The following is a 20950-nucleotide window of genomic DNA, read 5'->3' on the forward strand; positions in this document are numbered from 1 at the left end:
CTTCGAGATATATTATCTGTCCTGATAAATCAAGGAGATGCTGAAGGGTTAAAAAAATTGTAGTAGGTTAGCTCGGCTATGTCAGGATATGCGTAGCGTGAGCCCTAAGGTTCAGCTGATTATTCTTCGCTCTCCTGGATGTCTAGGATTAGCTTGCTGATCATGCTTACTGCTGCTTCAATGACACACACATGGCGTACGCATTATGTGACACATGTATATTTATTTTTTGCCGTACGCCATTTCTCTATTGCCACTAAGGCGGTTTGGTCAGTGTAGTAATACGCTGCCGTCTCTATGGCCCCAACGCCCGGCGCAGCGCCTGCGTTGGGGCCATAGAGACGGCAGCGACTAGTGCCCATTCAACACCGCCTAGCGAAGAGAATGCCTGCGCACTCCCGCCGTGACTTCACAGATCTTCCCGACAGAGAGGGATGCTATCACCTGTGGTAGCCCGTGGCGCAGTTTGCTCGTTCATACAGTGGCACAGTGGACGCACTCGGTCAGTCGACGCTGCACACGCGACAGGGACGCGATCAGCCCGCCCGCAGCCTCGGGCTCATAGTGTTAGAGTGTTCCAGCGTTCCGAATGTCCGTGGTGCGAGTCGCGACCGACGCCGCAGCACGTCACATGGGAATGTCAGAGCAAACCTATGGAGGCACAGTCACCTCTGATACTCACAATACTGGGGGAGCCTTGGGAGGCCGTCCTCGCCCGAACTGACCTGAAGACCCAAAGAGGTCTCCTGGATCAAGCCGGGCGAACAGCGGCGGCCACTGTTGTCCAGGAATGGGGAACCCACCCTTGAAATTTCCCCTCCTTTTATTTTTATTTATTTTTCATTCTTTTTCTTATTCATAAACGTTGTATCCTCCTCCTCCAGTGTTCCGGTTCGCCATCTTTTTGACATCACTGCTCCTCGTGCATACTCAGCGCGGCTCTTGTACGGGCAAGCGAAACCACCCCGGCTCGGCCAGTGTAGCTAACGCTACAATATAAACATTTTTGTTCGAAACATAAACTGGTGTGGTCTCGTAATGATAAATTAAAACCTCTTTCCGAAGTAAGTAATTTTATTAACTCTAGAGCCTCACTTGACTATATTTGTAATCCAGTTTTCCTTAATATACATTGCTATGCCGAAACATATTTCATGCCGTGCGCTCCCACCAAGTTCACCTATTTACTCAATGATGGTTCAAAAAATAGCCTTCTTACGTAGTGACTTGTTTATGCGCAGCACTTTGCTAGTCGTAAAAGCGAGTTTTCAAAGAAGCAAGGTCGTTTTTTGATCGTGGCCAATACATAGTGCAATGGGAAATATATACGAAAAGTGCACGATTTGAATTTCCTCCAGATGCTACCCTAGCATAAAGAGCCTAAAATAATCCTCGTTTAGCATTACGCCTCCAATACAAAGAGCTCATGGCTTTGTCTGCTCAAGGGCAGGCAAAATGTCCAAAGTACTGTATGCTGGAATGTATTGTGAATAGTCGAGAGTATATTTTGTCACAAAGAATAAAAGAACACCAAAAGAAGTAGTGCAGGCTCGAACAGCCGCATTGTACCACACCTTTTCAGTTCATAAAGCGTTAAGCAAAGCACGTTATCCAGGCTGTCATGTCTTTATTTTTCCTATTTGGTTTGTGCTGTTTTTCAAGCGTTCTTGGTGAGTAGAACACTATTATGTTGTATTCTGTGGAAAGACAAATAATACTGAGCAGCCCTACTGAAGCGTCATCTCAATGTACCTTCACTACATAATTGTCACTACGTGGCGCTCAGTCAATAAATACATCGCAAAAAGTGGACACGTTTAGAGACGACTTGTGACACTTTTACATGTTTTCCATTTTTCCCACTTGCTCGGGAGTCGCATTTTCAAGAAGGGAGGGGAAAGAAAAGCTTTTTCTCACCCAACTAGCATTTCCTATCCCTTTTTAGGCCGATGCACTAGCCTTGAGCAACTGTAGGGATCCATTCATGAAAACTGTGCAGTATGAATTTAATTGTTAGACGTTGTCTTTCTAGAATCGCAAATCATGCACACATCGCGGTATGCATGACAACACAGTTTTTCTATAGATTGAACATTATTTCATTCTGTTCCTATTAAACAGGGGCTCATTCAATCGATGCTCTTTGGTTTTCATTTTCAAAATGATATTGAACCTTTAGAAGTTTTTATACCTTCGCCACTGCAACGAGCTATCTATTCTTGTAGTCGTGAGTGAAATGTTTATGACAACTTGTTTAACATTTCGTACTGCTTTTGTTGCCACTGCCAATTAATTCGACAGGTTGAAACTTTTAGACGCGTTATTCATCATTGCAAGCCACGCCAGGTATAGTGTTGTAGGCTTTTATAGATATTTAACAGCAAAGCTACATATGACTCGTTGGTTCGATTTCTTCGTGTCAGGAGACAGGAAATCTGAAGAAGAAATGAATAAGACGAGGTATATTTTCCTGTCACGACTGGATTTCATTTCGCTCTTCAACACACTCAACGCGAGTTTCTTGAACACCGCGCTACGCATGCTTGCAGAAGATGAATACATCTCATCCATATGAATGCCTTGTACCCGCACCCAAAGCAGATTAAGATGCGCCCACAGCAGATGAAGATGGTAAATGAAGTTGGGCGTTCGTTGAGAAGTCTATGTAACTTCTGTGCAGTGGTGCTGTGCAGCTTCATCACCCATCGTCACAGAGTAGAATGGCTTCTAAATTTTATAAATGCGTCACATTCCTTCGCAAACCAGAGACGCTTTGACCGGATCTATCTATCTATCTATCTATCTATCTATCTATCTATCTATCTATCTATCTATCTATCTATCTATCTATCTATCTATCTATCTATCTATCTATCTATCTATCTATCTATCTATCCGCCTGGGCCCAGGCCCTCCCGTGGTCGTATCGTTAACTTGGTAAATACCAAAATTAACAAACAAGCGCATCGGTAATAACAAACGTGATTAACAGATCATTGCACGAATAACACGGCATGCATGTCCGCTTTGCGGCAGGAAACACTTCTCTCAAATACGTGCTGGGCATACCCGCATACCACGACCTGTGGACTGCAGGTTTGCGTCGCGTGTGATTCAGTCTATATCTGCCCAGAAACGGTGAGAAAAGACTTTGGGTATCTCAACGTGATAGAGTTAAAGAGCCTGTGTCGCGGAAAATCTGCTGTCGGCGTCGGCGGCGTTGTCGGTGAGAGAAAAACTCCGATGAACGCAAAGAACAAAAGTCATGGTTCGAGCCGGAAATGAAGCCAGGCATTCTGAGTGGCAGTCAAGTATTCAGCCGCAGTGCTACGCCAGTACCGGAAACTACTTTGTAAAAAGACCCTATACAGGTGTTATATCGAGGAAAACCGAATTGAGCTTGCAGGGTTTGCTGAGCTTTCATAAAAATGTAATCAACATTGCATATGTAACTCTATAACTCAAAAAGTGATAGTCAAGCGTTTCTCGACGCCAGAGGAATACGCCAACGACCGCTGTTTTTTATAAGCATATCACTCCACCATTGCGTGCACTTCGTTTTGATAAAATTGACATCTCTGCTCTAACGCCATTTACGGCTTCATGCCGTACGTCAAGTAACCGTTTAGGCCTCTCTGTAGTCGATGTGCCTGGTAACACCTCGATATTCCCAGCATTACTAAATTTATACAAATTCATCGATCCACCTTGGAATGATATTATCAAGCAAAACAAATGCGGCATAGGGAGCGATTCATTGCCACTTCGCATGAAATTGATTCTCATAATGCGTGGGATCTGCCCAAATTTCCTTATCTTTCTTATTGTACTTTTTGTACACCATAATCTACGATCTCAAGAGCGCGCAAGCACCAGAGATTAGGCTAGTATTCACAGTGACTCATGCTTTAAGGGCCAACCATTTTATCCTCAGTAGAAACTTTCACTGACCGATGACTGTGCCCGTCTCTGTCGTTGCACCGTGGCCCTTGCTTTGCTGTACACAATTTCGTCGCCATTAAAGAGTTGAATCTTTATTTGATGCCTCCCCTGCGGAAGGCGTCACCGTGAGGACGTTGTGACAATATCTTCATTTTGTTGAAAGCAAGGTATTTGAAACAATCATATGTTTTAAGAAAAATTAAATATATCTTGCACGGATCTTATATTCAAGACGTTATTGCTGTTGTAAGAAGCTTCAATATAAAAAAAAAATTACCAAGCAGGATGTCGTGTAGCGAGTTCACATGCTACAAGGTGCGAATGAACCCGAACGAAATTATAAACATGAAAACGTTTTCTGTTCCAAAGGTGGAAAGAAGTGGTGACAAAAGAGTAATAATATTATTGTCATATATTTAGTTACTTCCTTATGAATTTTCTACTTCTGTGGGTGGTCGGATGTGTTGATAACATCACTTTATTGAAAATAGCTCAATGAAACATCAGCAGAAATGTAAGTTTCAGAGTGTCCCTGAATTGCATATGGCCGGTACTTTTCCTCTTTGTTTTTTATTATCAGTGAATAATTTTTCAGCAACAAGGGCTTTGCAAACAACCAACTCCTTTTAGCAACGCTGAATGGCTCGTTTCTTAAAAGCGTTGAAATTTGGTGCTGCACGCAACGCTTGCGAGTTGCGTGGCCTTCAAAACAGTCATTCGAACTAGAGATCTTCCCTCTTTGACCACTGATTTCAAGCGATATTTTCGTAAGGTTCGCCGTTGAGCATTGTTGGCCATAAGCATTTGCTGCTTTTTCATGTTCAATAAGGGCGTTCTACGGCTCGCAGGGTTGCACAGATGCTCCAAAAAGCTTTTTGCTTCACAACAGCATTTGTGTCATAACAGTGCCTTTCTACAGCTGTGCAATATCCCTGTTGCTCTTTCAAGGCAGCGTCCTTCATCGCCCTTCTGTTGTTTACCGCAATAGAAAGCGTATCGTCATAGGTATCCAAACCTAGAGCGGTTTCTCTGGAAAGCGAGCAGAAATATGCAAAACAGAGTGTTTTCATCTACGCCCTAAATCAAACAGTGTTGCGACGCCCGCAACAATGCTTACTGCACGCAATGACAATTATTATGGCGGGAAGAGTAAAAAAAATGAAAGTACATGCGGTTTTTATCAGGATTAATTCGCTTTTGTTTAACAATAATACTCTTAATGAAATTGCCCTTTAGAGTACGCAATCGCTCATAAAACTTTAGCGTTACTTGCACTATAGGCGCAATGCCAAAGAGGAAGCGGAGCTAATGGGCACCTAGGTAGTCTGCCCTCTCTGTTTTTTCTGTGTGTTTTTTCTGTCTGTGTTTCTATTTCTCCTTTTCTCTATGTCTGTTTTCTTCCTCGGCATTTCTATGTTTCTTTCTTTTCCTTCCCTTTCTTCCTCTCTTTCTCTCTATCTCTCTCTCTCTGTGTATTTCTCGCTTCCTCTTCTTTTCTGTCTCTTTGCCTCGCTCTCTATTCCTTTCTCTTTCTTTCTTTGATACTCTCTTTATCGTCTTCTTTATCTTTCTGCATTTTGTTCTGTCTATTTCTCGCTTTGTGTTTCTATGCTGTGTTTTACTTTCTTTCTTTCTCTTTTCCCTCCTCCGCACCCGCACTTCCCTTTCCCGCCCTCTTGCTATGCTGTACTTGTTATGGATGGACAAAGGCCTTGCATATCTAGTGCCAGTGTGAATTATGTGCTTGTTAATGCCATCATTGCGCGGCATGTAACATATGCTGTGTCCAGGAGCATGCTAAATTCCGCACCACGAGGGTTAAATCATGATCACGGACTTTAGTCGTCGGGATGGAATGTGCCACTAGGCTTTAACGTGGGTGCATACTTGTCACGAGCCGCTATAGTGCCAAACACCAAACATACATTGTGGAAGCTCTTACACATCGATGTACTACAAACAATAAACAACAAATACTCCTGTGAAGACACGGTTCACTTTCGTGTTATACCGACTCCTATGACGGTGGAATTATTTTTCTTTTCATTCGTGTAATCTGCTGCCGCTGGGCGTCGTGCTCCCATGGCTATCGTTTCTCCGCTGTCGGCGGCTGACAACACGCATGCAGAAGAAAACATCACGTGGGCCAGCAGAAATGCGACCATCGAATGTGTGCCGCTCACATGCGCATTTGTATGCGCTCTTTTTAAATAACTGACACTCTCTGGGCTGGTCGGCGATAAGCTGTTTCTCATACGGCGATCATACCTTTTGTCGAGGTTACCGACGTTCCACATTTCATTGCTGGTCGGATACAACCGCATGTCATTTATTGTTGCCTGCAGCAAATGTGTTGCGATGCTAGGCGCATGGATTATGGTCTGATTCCTGGCAAGGAGTATGGAACCAATTAGGAGGGAACATTGCACATTGAGGAAGAAAGAACGAAAACTAGTACAGTAGGCACGCTCACGCCAAACTTCGTTTGCCACCCTTTTTCCGATAGGGCAAGGGCGCCTGAATTTTTTTACCTCTACAGATTGGATGACTCACATTTCTGTTGGGTGGCGCTGGGGGCCATTTTTTCACTACTCTCGGTGCCAAATTGGAAATTTAATTCCTGACTTAGCTGACACAATCATGACTCCAATATGAGAAACGGGGTGTGTCCAGATAAGGATGAAACCGAGGCTCCTGTCACCAGTCTTGGTTTTGATAGGACTTACGCTATGCGCGGAATTGAGGCCCATATGACAATGTTAGTTCACTTCAACAACGTTCCAGAAACTTATTTCAACAAAATAAATTTGTTCGCCTACGAAAATTTACAAATTTGGTCACCAGAACACTTTGCCGCCAGGAATTTTTATCCACACTCGCTGCTATTATTCCAGTGTGAGCTTTTATTTGTGCTGGTCACAACATCACCCATTATATCGTTAAGCCGAATCGGTTTCTCTGTTATGACCTTTACAATCACAACTACGTGTCAACATCTTTTGTTACAGGAAGAAGACTTTGCAAGCAGTGCTTCTGCGCAATTTTGACGTATAAATAAGTATGCTCTTCAAAAGACAGGAGCACGGCATTTTGAAGGAACGTCAAACAGGCGCAATTTGATCGTATCTCAATGAAAGCGTTGCTCTCGAAGGACAGCGACACGTGATATATTGGCCAGCGCGTAGCCTTCCGCCGAAATATAGTTTACTGGCCACAAGTTTACCCTTGAGCACATTGTTGCCTAGTATATATCACTCCAGCTAACAGAAACAGTCTTACAGCAGAGTTGTCAAAATGGAGGTTTGCCGTGAGTAGTACATATGAAAAATTTTCGTCATCCTAACCCGGCACGACCTCAGTGAGCGTCCAAGCATTCTGTATAGATGGTGAACAAGAGAACCTGAAACGTGTCCAGGAGTTCTGCTGTGACCCAGCGTTGAAGGACTTAGTGCAAACTGCGCTAATGTTTCACGTTTCATTTACAATGACACACAGTGCCATAAAGTGAGTAGTAGTCTATTGTATCTGAAAACGGAACGTATCGATTGAACAAATAGGAGTGATTTATTTCTCAAAATGAAGTGAGGTTAGCTTAATTATTTTCTTTAAAAGACCTAATGAAGCGTTTGTCATAAGCCTTTGGCTATATAAGAACTGATACTCTGGCAGCCTATCTGGCAGCCTACCTTGGCAGCCTACCTTGTAAACAAAGCGGGCAACTTTTATGCAATCAATAGAGCTCCGTTTGGTAATATAGAAGAACAAAATCTGCGTGGCATGTTTTGTTATGGCGTAAAAGTGAATATCATATCTACGAAGTTGAAACTAAATTAGTTTTATGTGCCATCTTCGGCAAAGTAGCTTTTCGATGGTGTTGTCTGCTTTTCTACAACAATGTTTTGACATTTTTTAAACTTTTCTTGCAGCACAGTGGACTGCAAGAACTTGCCAGTCAAGCGGGCATGTATGCTTGCCGTTTTTCCTCTGCCCTTTGAAGCAAATGGTGTTTGTGTATGGCTGTAAAGGCATCACTGTTTGCTGCGACCTCAGTAAGACGCAGCCATATTTCATAGTAGTACCTTGCGAGGAAAGTACTTTTGTTTAACACAATCTTATCAGTTCTATCGGTTAAATTTCAGAGTTGAGAGGTGCGAAATATCGACGTGTTTTACACCTTGCGAACAAAGGGCATAGATCACGTTTGTACACTAAGCACAGCGAAAGCCGCTGACGTCGCTGATGAATGCCGCTATGCCGATGAAAACAGCTACGGCGCTGATGAATGACGGAATTTCTGTTTAAAAGGGGTACTTCTAATTTTGATAATACAGGGGCGAAAATGGCAGCTGAATTCTTCAGTTATATTTGCCAACACTAAATTTGTCGAATCGTGTATACGGTACAATAAAATTATAAAACAATGCTCATTTATGTTAATGGCAGATTTGTAATACATTTACACATTAGTGTGCAACAAGACTATAGAAAGAGCGTGCATGAAACAAAAGAGGCACGATTCCGTAATAACAGTTCATTACACCTGACGCCATTAGGAAGCATTTACACACACCCAGACTAAAACGAGAAGTTGCGTTGCTTTTACAACTGTGACCAATAATTGGCTGCGAAATCTGCGAAGCCAGAAGAACACGTAATATCGGTTTCAAATGAAACCCGAACTGCAGCAAGCATTCGCAGTGATATAAAGCGCGTCCTCCAGTCATCACCATGGCCAGGCGCGCGCATCCGGTTCGGCAGCCCTGCGCATATATGCGCTCCTTCTCATGGTGATAACTAGACGACGCGCACCATACCGTTGCGAATGCTTGCCATTGTACGGGTTTCATTTGACGCGGAGAGCACAGTTACTGTCGTGAGCGCTCCGAAACGGATGATGTAGGCCACAACATTTCCGAGTAAACATTTACACGTGCATGGGCGAGCTCCTACTATATCAACCCGAGCGAGCGTAAAAAAATCAATAAATGCCAATGCCTACAATCGCTTTCACCTGGGCACTGCGCCTCGTCTGGAAAGACGCATCAATAGTGATCGGCTAATATACGCTTTTAGATATAGGGACATGTGCGTTTCTGGCAGCGGAGTGAGCATGAACATACTGATATCAATTTTTTCAAGACAGCATGCAGCTATACTCCGGTATCAGAGTTAGCTTGGAATCTGCCGCAGTAGAAACCAATACGGACCACTGCACAGTGCTGGCCCGTTATGTATCTGTATTATATGACACAACAGTTACGAATTACTCTTTCGTGTATATATATGTGTGTGTGACTCTACGTATTATCCGTGTGGGTATGATCATTGTATATGCCATAGTGATCGCCCGACACCTGAAGTAGCAAGCCAGTCGAAGCACAATGCTAACACCTCCAGTGTTATGATTAAAATGCAATCAATCAATCAATCTATCTATCTATCTATCTATCTATCTATCTATCTATCTATCTATCTATCTATCTATCTATCTATCTATCTATCTATCTATCTATCTATCTATCTATCTATCTATCTATCTATCTATCTATCTATCACATACACTCACCGACCATAGAAATATTTTGCCTAATATGAATATTTTCTGAATTCAAAGCATTTATTGATTTCAACAGTTCTGTCGATACGTTTGCCAAGACTTTCCTAGTTTGTGCCCCTGGTTTTCCTGAAGATAGGGCGCTCAGCACGCTCCACAAGTGCTTAAGGAAACCATATAGTCTCATACTTCCATATTTATATTGTGACGCATGTTGTGACTATTAGAGCAGGGACTTGAAGATTGTCTTGGGGCAACCACTTTAACGGGCGCAACTTGCGTCCTAATACCGCGGCGGTAAATTCTATGGGAGCAGCTGCCGCTTCGGCGGGTCACAGGAAAGAACACTCGAGGCTCGGTGCCGCGCGCTGTTTATGCCTGTTAGTGTTCAGGCTGACACCCTTATAAACACGTCAAGTCGAGAGCATCATTCAAGCATGATCATACTAGGCGCCTAGTTTTACGCATGTAAACACGAGCGGGAGGCACAAATGATAAGAGCGCACGCCCGTCAAAGCTATCACATGGGAATATATCCGGTATCTATTAACTGATCGGTCCGTGGTACTCGAGCTGTTGCCACTCACTGCGATGAAGGCGTCAGTATCTCGCAATCATTGATGAATTTCCTTATTTTGCTCTTAATTAAGAGACCACTCATACAAAGGAGCCATGCCATCTCAAATGCGCAGCTGGAAGCCGTACATCTTATGCAGGTGCATCTTATGGAGCATGTACTGGACTTCCTTGCTTCATAAAACTGGCTAACATCTTCGCTCATGCTGCCATGTATCGCAGAAAGCAAAAATAGAGCAATGAAAGTGGTTACAAGAACAGGCGATGAGGGTGCTAAATATAAACTATAGTACTCATTTGTTGTGTAATTGTTGGTACATCATGTGAAAAACGAGCTGTTGCACAACGAACACGCAGTGTGAAAAAAAGTACCGCAGAGATGGCCACTATCCTGCACCTCCTTGGTTGCTTTGTTCAGCCTGTGCAAGAATTCTTATTTGTTCTGTTGTTTATCAACTACAATTTCTTCAGCAGACCTAAATGGTAGTAAAACAGGAATGCCGGGAGAGCAAAAAGAAAGCACAAAGTAAAAATGAGTGCAGTCGACAGTAATAGCGTCAAAAGCAAGTTCCACCGGTACTCAGACGGCGCTGTGAAATATAAAGTGGAACCAAAGTAGAAGTTAAGCGGATAGAGTGACGCTGTTTCGCTAGCTGCTGTCGCTACCACAATCTGTCTGTTTTTACACCACGCCAAACATACGGCACAAATAACGACACGGATTGGCCTAAATACATTGCAAATCAACTGGCACAAGATACAAGATACTGAGACAATTATTTGAGATACATATTCAAAGTGCTACAAAACTAAGTGTATGCGACACGAAACTTACCATTTCTACAATAAGATACCTGGATACATTAGTTAGTTCTATTGTTGGGCCTGTTGCTATTCAGCAGTTTGCTTAAAGACTTGCGCTCCCACATTATTAGTTTATTCGTGCAATAAAGACAAGAACGGGAACACACAGACGACGACAACGAATTTGTCCAGTTGTGTTTGTCGTTTTATCTGCATCATTGTGCTTAGCGCAAGAATATATTATGAGCAGCCAAGAATTAACCTAATTTATCGCTCTCTTGAACTCTCTCACAGGTATACGTCTCCTCGGTTTCGACATTGCTCGACTAAGTTGTGGAACTCTTCTAGAAGTTCCAAAAGAATGCCATATTGTCATTGCGCAAGAGACTCTGGGGACGAGAGGATTTTGTGCAATTAACGCAGGCAAAGTGTGCAATAGGCAGCTTCTCGCTGTCTCTTTAACAAAAAGTGCAATGCGCTCTAACAAATTCTGATTGCAACTTCCGTTAAGCTTTCCTAGGCGCGCGCCTGAAGCTTTGTACATGCATAATCAATATTCTGTAGGTTGCAGGCGCTCTATAAATTAGGATTGCTCAGAAACTAATTATACAGTACAGAAGATACATTTCATTTCTAGGCATTAGTAAATGGCACAACGGCAGTTCATCGTATGTTGACAAGTGGTAGTGACGTTGAAGAAGGCGGCGGTCACGTTGGTCAAAATGAACCGCCTTATTTGACCCGCAGGTCGCGGGATCGAACCCCGGCCGCGGCGGCCGCATTTTCGATGGAGGCGAATATGTTTGAGGCTCGTGTACCTATAATTAGGTGCACGTTAAAGAACCACAGTTGGTCGAAATTTCCAGAGCCCTCCACAACGGCGTCTCGCATAATCATGTCGTTGTTTTGGGGCGTTAAACCACAACAATTATTATATAATAAATATATATAGAAGCCATTTTTTGAGAGCGAAGATTCGCCAAGTAACCAAAAGTACAAGCAATGCACTCTGTGCACTGAAACGAGCGCTCACAATCGTCAGCCATCGGTAATCTGATCGTCCGCTGCACGTGTTACACGAATCACACAATATTCCAGTGTTACTGCTAGGGCTCACGTTAACTCCAGGATAAAACCGACTAATCGCTCCGTGCGCGCAATCTTATCGGAACCGTCGAAAACAACCTCGATGTTTCACAAACATAGAGGCACAGTATGCGCCCAGGAGGAAGAAACTTTATTCAGAAAAAAAATTAAATTCAGGCAGTTATGGTCAGACCCTCAGTTTAGGGCTCCGCTGGCACATGAGCCTCGCTGGGCCTGGTCAAGCAAATCTAGTTGGCTCTGCTTTTACTCGTCCGCAAGCCATGTCTCCCACTGCTTGTGAAGCATGCGTGAAACATGTGCGGTTACTTAGTAATGTGTGGGCTGTCTATGTGTGTGGCTTCTCGGTGCACTCCCGGGTTGTGTGGCTGAGTGTTGGTGTGTCTGAACACCATGAACACGCTTCTCTAAATCTCGTGGGATATATTATACTTCGGTGGTACAGCGGTGGTAACAGCCTTCTTGCGGGTGAAGCCTGATCATTTAACAGTAGTGAAGTAAGCGCACGTAGCAATAAGGGCAGGTATTAGACACAACAAAAGTGCTTGGCATTATGCTACCGACCGCCTTCAGAGAAAATCCGCATTCAACGCCGTTATCGTCATGGCCATGGTATGTCGCATTTAGAGCGTATGTTCTGTGTGCTCATAGTCTAAAACAGTTTAGGTTCATTATAACAAATTTCAGCAATATGGCCTTGCAAAAAAATAGCCAGAACTCGATTTAGACAATGGTTAAATAGCAACGACAGATAATGAAAAGTGTCGCAGTAAATGTTTTCCTTGTGTGTGTGTGTGTGTGTGTGTGTGTTCGAATGGTAAAGTGCGCGGTGAAGAAGTACGCTGCACACTGATGTTGCTGCAGTTTTCATTCCTCAGACAAAAACAACCGTTATTATTTATTTATTTGTTTATTTATTTATGTATGTATTTATTTATTTATTTATTCATGTATTTAATTGTTAATTTATTTCACCTTCAACCTCTATAGAGCCACTGACTCACAAAAGGTAAACACGTAACAGCTGAAAATGTTCTACACATTTATGATGCCTAAAGACAATAAAACGCCAAACTACGAGGCTATAAAGCCTCCTGTACGTTTCCTCTCTATGCAAAAACACTCAAGACGAAATGTTGGACACACGAAATGTTTCAGATATGTTAAAATTCCCTTACCAACAGTCCTTCAATGATCGTTCTCACAATCAAGACCTGTCGCTAGCGTGACCGACACAGACGTTATTTTGTTGGAAGCGCTACATAAGTTTTAATGACTTCATACCCCATTAGTGTCGTATAGCACCACCGCATTGAGCAGCCTTGCGATCAACGGCTTGTAACCCATGTGCGCTCATTTTTTCTCGGCGTATGCGCGAATAATTTGAGCCAATACACCGCCTTGCGGAGAGCGTGTGAAACAGGCTAACAGGTTCATGTACCAGATGACATTCATTTTGGCATGTCTGGTACCGGTTCTGGCGGATGAATTCGCCGTTAGCAGAGAAAGAAATGCTTGCGAGGCAGTGTTTCTGTGTTTCATTATGCATGTCGGCGAGGCGGAAAGATCGGTTAGTGTCTTTTCTCAAGTTTTCGTTTCCCGGGCTGTGAAGTCGTGGCGGCTTCTATGAGCTCATCCAAAGTATTGGACACGCCCAGCCCAAGAGGTTTTGCCGTAGAGGTGTTCAGGAGAAGGCCGAATGCAGTTTTGATGCCTTTTATTATATTGGCTTCAATTTTATCTGTCTCAGCTCTACCCAGTTTAAGACAAGGGGCAACGTATAGTACATGGCTTATCAGAAAAGCTTGAACCAACCTCAAAAGATTGACTTCCTTCATCCTCGCATTCTTGTTAGAAATGCGCTTAAGAAGGCGCCACGTCTGGTTCGCACTAGCTTCTAGTATCCGGATAGTTTGAGTGTTTTTTCCATCTGCTTGTATGCGCAACCGTTGGATTGTAATAGTGTCTACGGTTGGAATAGCATGGCCATTCACTCCTAAATCACTATCACAACCCCTTCCAGGGGGATTGCTTCTTTCCCTTTGTTGTGATGATCGAAAGATAGCCTCTGAGATACTTTTCTATAATGTCTATAGCCCTCTGAAGTGTGCTTTCTATTTGTCTGTCGCTTCCCCTGTTAATCCACAGCATCAAAGGCTTTGAGAAGCAAAACCAGAAAGAAAATCATGGAGCGCTTGGGGTTCGAGCCCACGTAGTATTCCAGACAGACAGCTAGCTTACCTAAATCAACTAGGGAAAGACTCAATGTTAAACTGCTGCCGAAAAACATGCATCCGGTGTTTCACCAAGGCAGACGCAAAGCAAGAGCTGTAGCCCTGCAGGCCAAACTCGAAGGTCGATCCGACGTGCTTTACACGGACGCTGCTCAATACGAAAGAAGGGGAGCATAAACAGCGGTAGTGGTTCGCGAGAGTGGAGACCTACTCTCGTGCTGCACCTTTAAAAACACAATCGCAACTGAAGCAGAAGAACTTGCGATTGCTCTGGCAATAGCACAAAAAGGTACACGAGTGATTGTTAGCGACTCTAAGTCAGCCTTTGGGAACTATGATATGGGCAGGATCTCTGCGGCAGCCGCCAAAGTTCTGAGACAAGGACCAGCACCCGCAGAGCAAATTTCACTGATATGGTCCCCAGCCCATCAAGGTCTGAAGGGGAACGAAAATGCGCACGCGATCGCCCGAGGGCTGACTTTCCGGTTGATCGCCCCTGACTAGCCGCCTCCACTCGAGCAACCTCTCTCCACGGGAGACGAACTAAGAACATTTCATGAAATCGCCTCACATTATAAATCCCACCGTAAGATCTATGCAGAGGCAGCTAAACAGATGAACCAAAAATAGGAAATTCTGTGAGGAAAATTACAAACCAGGGTGTTTCCAAACCTTCACATGTATAGTAAATGGCGCCCGGAAGTGTTTAATTCGCAATGTGCGCACTGTAATACCACTGCAGGTCTAGTGCACATTGTCTGGACCTGCCCTTCCTACAACGATCCAAGCAGACACGTAGAATCCTGGGAGGCCTTGTTACGCAGCCAAGACGCCGACGAACAACGTAAAGTCATCGGTCTCGCCCTGACCGCCGCCGACTCCCAAGGGATACCGGCCGACGGCTAGGGGGATGAACGGGACAGAGGCCAAAGCCTCCTCCCCCGTCATTCTCGACGGGCGTAAATAATAGTTATCACTGTCTCTCTCTCTCTCTCTCTCTCTCGTTTTCCGGGCGTAGCTAACGAACCTCCATATCGCCAAAGTTACTCTGACGACGAGTGTTTGTTCTCGGTACTTCAGGAGCAAGTAATACGTGGCTGTGTTAAAATTTCATGCACTGTTCGAACGACATCAAGGAATCCTATGGATAACACAGTGGGAATGAATCGGAATCGGTTTATGGGTACGTCCCGAAGCAACTCGAACTATGAGAGGCGCCGTAGTGGAGGGCTCCGGAAAATACTTGACCGGCTGGGCTTCTGTCATCGCAAAGCACGCGGGCATCTAGCATTTCGCGTATATCGGAACGCGACTTCCGCAACTTGGATCGAACATGCGTCTTTCGGGTCAGCAGTCAAGCACTAACCAGTTTGCCACAGTGGCGGAAAAAAAACGCAATCTTCGTAGTGTAGATGTCAGCGTGCTTGCTGCGTCGCGTCAATGTCTTGTACGCGGACTGGGGACGGCCTCAAAACAAGAGCTGTTTGTTCCATTAGGACCAACAGTAGCTTTGTTCCTTGCTCTTTGGGTGGTGTGGGCCCGATTTTTTACACTTGTGACAAACGTACGTGGCACCACCTGGCCGATTTCTCATCGTAGCTATCAGAGAAATATAAAAGCCCAATTTACACATACACTTATAAGAATATGCTGCTATAGCAGCAGGTAAACAGGATAATTTGCGGGCACCACAATTCTGCTCAACATGCGCATCAGCTGACACACGCGCGCACAAACAAATGAATGAGGCTCCCCGCATTACTCTTCGCGTTAAGGTTATCCGCAGTTTCTTGACGTCATTTTTATCAGCCAGTAGTCATTGTTTCTCTCCGCCTCTTCTTGTAGCCGCGCCGAATATGTAGCGTGAAACTTTGTATTTTCGCTCAGTGTACCATCACCGCCTCATCCTTTGGATCTGTACATGTACACGGACACAAATAGGTAATTGGCAGACTAAGTCCCTACAAAACAGTGGCATGTCGCCATGATGATCTAGGCAATCAGCATTTGATAAGAGATGCCCACTGACAACTGCCGTCTGCGTTAGCCCGCCTACCTAAAAAAAATGCCGAATAGTTGGTTAGCATTGCTGATGACACAGCCCGTAAGAGCAAAGCAGCGCTCACCTAGCAGTGGATGAGAACGGCTAATGAGTGTTTTCACCTCATTAACAGGCCAGCAGTGCAGGAGCATCGGGCATCGGAGATCACAGGTTCAGTGAAAACACCTAGCAGCCGCACTGGGATTTCTTGTGCGTTAGAATTCCCGCCAGATGTTTGCACCAACAGTGCGACAACAATAATTTCATCTCGACGTCGTCCTTCGCGGCAGCCAAAATGAGGTATTCGGAAGCAAGGACACTCTCACCTTCGACAAAACAGCGCGTTTGGACATCTCAATCTACAAAACGTAGTATTTCCAATAGCAACAATCCTCACATAGACATTCTTGTAGCCGCCATCTTTTTCAGTGTTGCCTAACTTCACAGCGCCTCCTGGATTTCTTTTAGGTGAGAAATGCCGATCTAGTGAAACTTGCTGGCATTTTGCTAAGTGCTTCGAAGCGTAACGCGAACATAGAAAGAAGGCATTTAGCGTTCTCGAGTTTTGAAGGCATCAGGACAGTTTTTCACGCGTGCATGCGAGACTAGATGACGCAGCATTCTTTGTGTCACAGCGAATAACATTTTCTTTGAGGCCCTTTCTTTACCCTTCTTTAGCCTACATGTAACCTTCGCGTGATGAAGCAGCAACAATCGTAAGCGAAAACCAGGCGACCAAGTTGAAAGAAAACCAGAGAAAACGCTTATACTCCAATAAAGAAAACAGAGAGAACAATTAGAATTACGTGATTTTAGTCCCGTCAGTGTTTCGACACGCGCTTGCGCAGAATGTAGCTTATAGTTGCACACGTTTGAAGAAAAAAGCCCTATGTGGCTTTGGCAGGCCTGTTATGTGTATTACTTTCTTATGAAATGTACAATAAAGATTATTATTATCATTATATTATGATAAATAATTATGACTTTTCTTCTAATGTGGTGTATTCTGTTGTAAAAGAATACGAAAGAATCACCACTTCTAAACTTGATATACTAAGTTGGTAATACCTGAATGTTTACGAAAGCCAGCTCCGGCATCAATAAAGAAATGCGCATTCAATTTTTTTTGTCATACAGCAATTTCCTTGTTAGAAAAATTGTTCTACAGAAGGTTTTAATTCAAATACATATGAATCAGGAGGCATACAAACCGACGGCAGCACATTTTAGTGGGATGATCCTACCGCAACAAGCCACCGTGGTGCCATTATCCCCTCCACAATTCCGTGTCAGTGGTGCGAGCTAGTACCAGCCGCATCAATTCGAAGTACCAAATGACAAACGCGATGCCGCAGCGATATGCCTGTAGAATATCTATTTACAATAATATGTTCATGCACAGCTAAACATTGAGTATTTCTTAGTGAATGCTCACGAAAATGTCTCTCTGTGCCATGGGCGTCTACGAGTGGTAGATATATTGACTAAAACGAGTTCTTAAACCTTGCCCATGTTTCGGCCCTCTCGTAGCTTCCTTATCATAAAGATTTATCGAACAATTAGCCAAGTATGAAATCGCATAGTTCTAAATCTGTGTTATATTTTAAATTCTCATACAATACAGGAACGACGGTTGCCTGCTCCTTGGATGAAGGAATTTGCCGGAGCAGCTGCATACATGAAAATTTGCGCGCCAGTTGTCCTGGAGGCCAGAAATGCTGCATCTACATGCCATTATGGAGATCGTAACGCAATCTTCAATGCTGAGTAAAAAAAATGTCATCGACTTTACCCATTTGCACACTCTTCTGCTGCGATTATGTGTTTATGTAGACAACTAGAGCAAGAAGGACTTATTTTAAACAGGAATGCATCATATCAATGTGACATATTATCGTGTCGGGAGTATAGAGAAGTTTTTTTCATAACATGCATGCTGATTATAACTTATCTTCAATTATTAGCCATCAGATGATATGAAATAACAAGTTTTTTGGTGGTCTTCAAGAGCTCACACCCGGAGGACCACCCAAGGGACTAAATAAACATGATATTTCATGCAATGTATATAAAATGGTAACGTTTTTTCTGTCATCTCTGTTCCTATACAGGCCAATGTTTTGGTAAGTGCTAGTGCACCAGCTAGTAGATCAACGCACATCTTTCACTCAGAATAACTCCAGGCAGTGCGAAATGCTGGTGAATAACGGAGCGTAATAGAATACTCGCTTCAATTCACGGCTGATATAATGAGGAAAAATATATCGCTGATCCCTCCATCATAAAAATCGGTATAACACGAAAGTGAAACGTGTCCTCCCAGAAGTAGTTTGTTGTTTATATTGCATTGGTATGTCAGAGTTTGTACAATGTCTACTGCTGTTTGGCAGATATAGCACCGCTTCATGTGGACGCATCGCACACACGTTGACGCCTAGTGGCACAACTCCGTACCGACGATAAACACTGGTACTCGATATGCAGTCCTTCAAAGCATGGTGAAATGCGAAGAGAAACGCTACGCGCGTCGTGTGTTCCCTCTAGCCTGGCCGTTACTTCTCACAGGGCGAGCGGCGAACGCGTCGCGACAGCCAGGCTTACTTAAGGTTAACAGCGCGAAAATAAGACACGGCGGACAGGAAAAAGACGAGACAAGCGCTGACTTCCAACTGAATTTTTATTGACACGAATGCTCTTATATACCCGGGTTAACAGAAAACAATCGGTAACAGAAGGTGAAAACATAAGCAAAGATATGAAATAACCATACATCAACTATCACTGAGCCTGCTACGTCAACTCGCGCATCCCAAAAAACAGAGCTCCCTGTCTGACAATGCAATTGATGGCTTGCTTACGCACGTGCCCCTTTCACGCGCCATCTGAGCTGCCTCAGAGATTATACGCTCATGCTCTTCTTTAATCTTATCCACGACTGTGGTCCTTTCAAACTGCGGAGTGCACCCACACGTGCTCACGTGAAGCGCCAGGAAGCCATCTTTGCCATTACGAACGTTATTGGCGTGTTCCCGTAAGCGCTCGTTCAGACATCTGCCCGTCTGGCCCACGTAGCACGCGCCGCAGGACAATGGGATCCTGTACACCACACGTTGCGCGCAGTCGACAAACTGCGTCCTGTGCTTGACCACGCACTGTTTACCGCGCCTCTTCACGGGGCAGGTCCTATTAGCCAACTGGGCCAATTTGTCTGGAGCACTGAAAACAACTTTCACGTTGAGGCGTTGTCCTATTTTCTTTAGGCGATGTGAAACCGTGTGCATATACGGAATGACCGCCAACTTTTCCCGCTTCTCCGCTGTGTTGCGCTCTTCGTTACGGTCACTGCCCTTACGTTTTCTCTTTCTGTGCATTGCCTCTGCCACAGAAATAAGCAACTGGCGCGGGTACCCTTCTCTTTCTAGGCGCTTTGACTGTGCCAGGAGACTGGTTTCCAAAACGTGATGGCAGGACCTCTCTAATGCGTTCTGAAAACATGACTGTACGATGGCTCTCTTTACTAGTTTGCTATGTGCCGACGAGAACGGCAAAATAGGCTTCTGCGAACTAGTAAAGAGAGCCATCGTACAGTCATGTTTTCAGAACGCATTAGAGAGGTCCTGCCATCACGTTTTGGAAACCAGTCTCCTGGCACAGTCAAAGCGCCTAGAAAGAGAAGGGTACCCGCGCCAGTTGCTTATTTCTGTGGCAGAGGCAATGCACAGAAAGAGAAAACGTAAGGGCAGTGACCGTAACGAAGAGCGCAACACAGCGGAGAAGCGGGAAAAGTTGGGGGTCATTCCGTATATGCACACGGTTTCACATCGCCTAAAGAAAATAGGACAACGCCTCAACGTGAAAGTTGTTTTCAGTGCTCCAGACAAATTGGCCCAGTTGGCTAATAGACCTGCCCCGTGAAGAGGCGCGGTAAACAGTGCGTGGTCAAGCACAGGACGCAGTTTGTCGACTGCGCGCAACGTGTGGTGTACAGGATCCCATTGTCCTGCGGCGCGTGCTACGTGGGCCAGACGGGCAGATGTCTGAACGAGCGCTTACGGGAACACGCCAATAACGTTCGTAATGGCAAAGATGGCTTCCTGGCGCTTCACGTGAGCACGTGTGGGTGCACTCCGCAGTTTGAAAGGACCACAGTCGTGGATAAGATTAAAGAAGAGCATGAGCGTATAATCTCTGAGGCAGCTCAGATGGCGCGTGAAAGGGGCACGTGCGTAAGCAAGCCATCAATTGCATTGTCAGACAGGGAGCTCTGTTTTTTGGGATGCGCGAGTTGACGTAGCAGGCTCAGTGATAGTTGATGTATGGTTATTTCATATCTTTGCTTATGTTTTCACCTTCTGTTACCGATTGTTTTCTGTTAACCCGGGTATATAAGAGCATTCGTGTCAATAAAAATTCAGTTGGAAGTCAGCGCTTGTCTCGTCTTTTTCCTGTCCGCCGTGTCTTATTTTCGCGCTGTTAACCTTAAGTATGCACAACCAACTAGCCCAGTCAGCCACTTTATTAAGACAGCCAGGCGAGCGTCTGAGAGCTAATTTTTGATATGAATGGAAGCTATGAGCGAGGCTTCGGCTAAAGCCGCCACCTCACGTTGTGTTAAAGCGTTGACGAAATTAAACTTGTATTGCAAACGCGCCGAATTGAACGGTCATAGCAACGGCGTGTTTTTGTTTGTTTATG

The 20950-nt window shown here is 44.4% G+C and overlaps 1 long non-coding RNA gene across 1 annotated transcript; it reads left to right on the top strand.

Moving 5' to 3' along the window:
* Positions 1-1541: 1541 nt before the first annotated feature.
* Positions 1542-18050, top strand: LOC119378771 (uncharacterized). Its single transcript, XR_005181058.2, has 3 exons — positions 1542-1670; positions 7869-7991; positions 17880-18050. It is a non-coding gene; the product is annotated as an uncharacterized LOC119378771 (long non-coding RNA).
* Positions 18051-20950: the final 2900 nt, after the last annotated feature.

This window comes from Rhipicephalus sanguineus, unplaced genomic scaffold (assembly GCF_013339695.2).
Source record: "Rhipicephalus sanguineus isolate Rsan-2018 unplaced genomic scaffold, BIME_Rsan_1.4 Seq970, whole genome shotgun sequence".
NCBI lineage: Eukaryota > Metazoa > Arthropoda > Arachnida > Ixodida > Ixodidae > Rhipicephalus > Rhipicephalus sanguineus.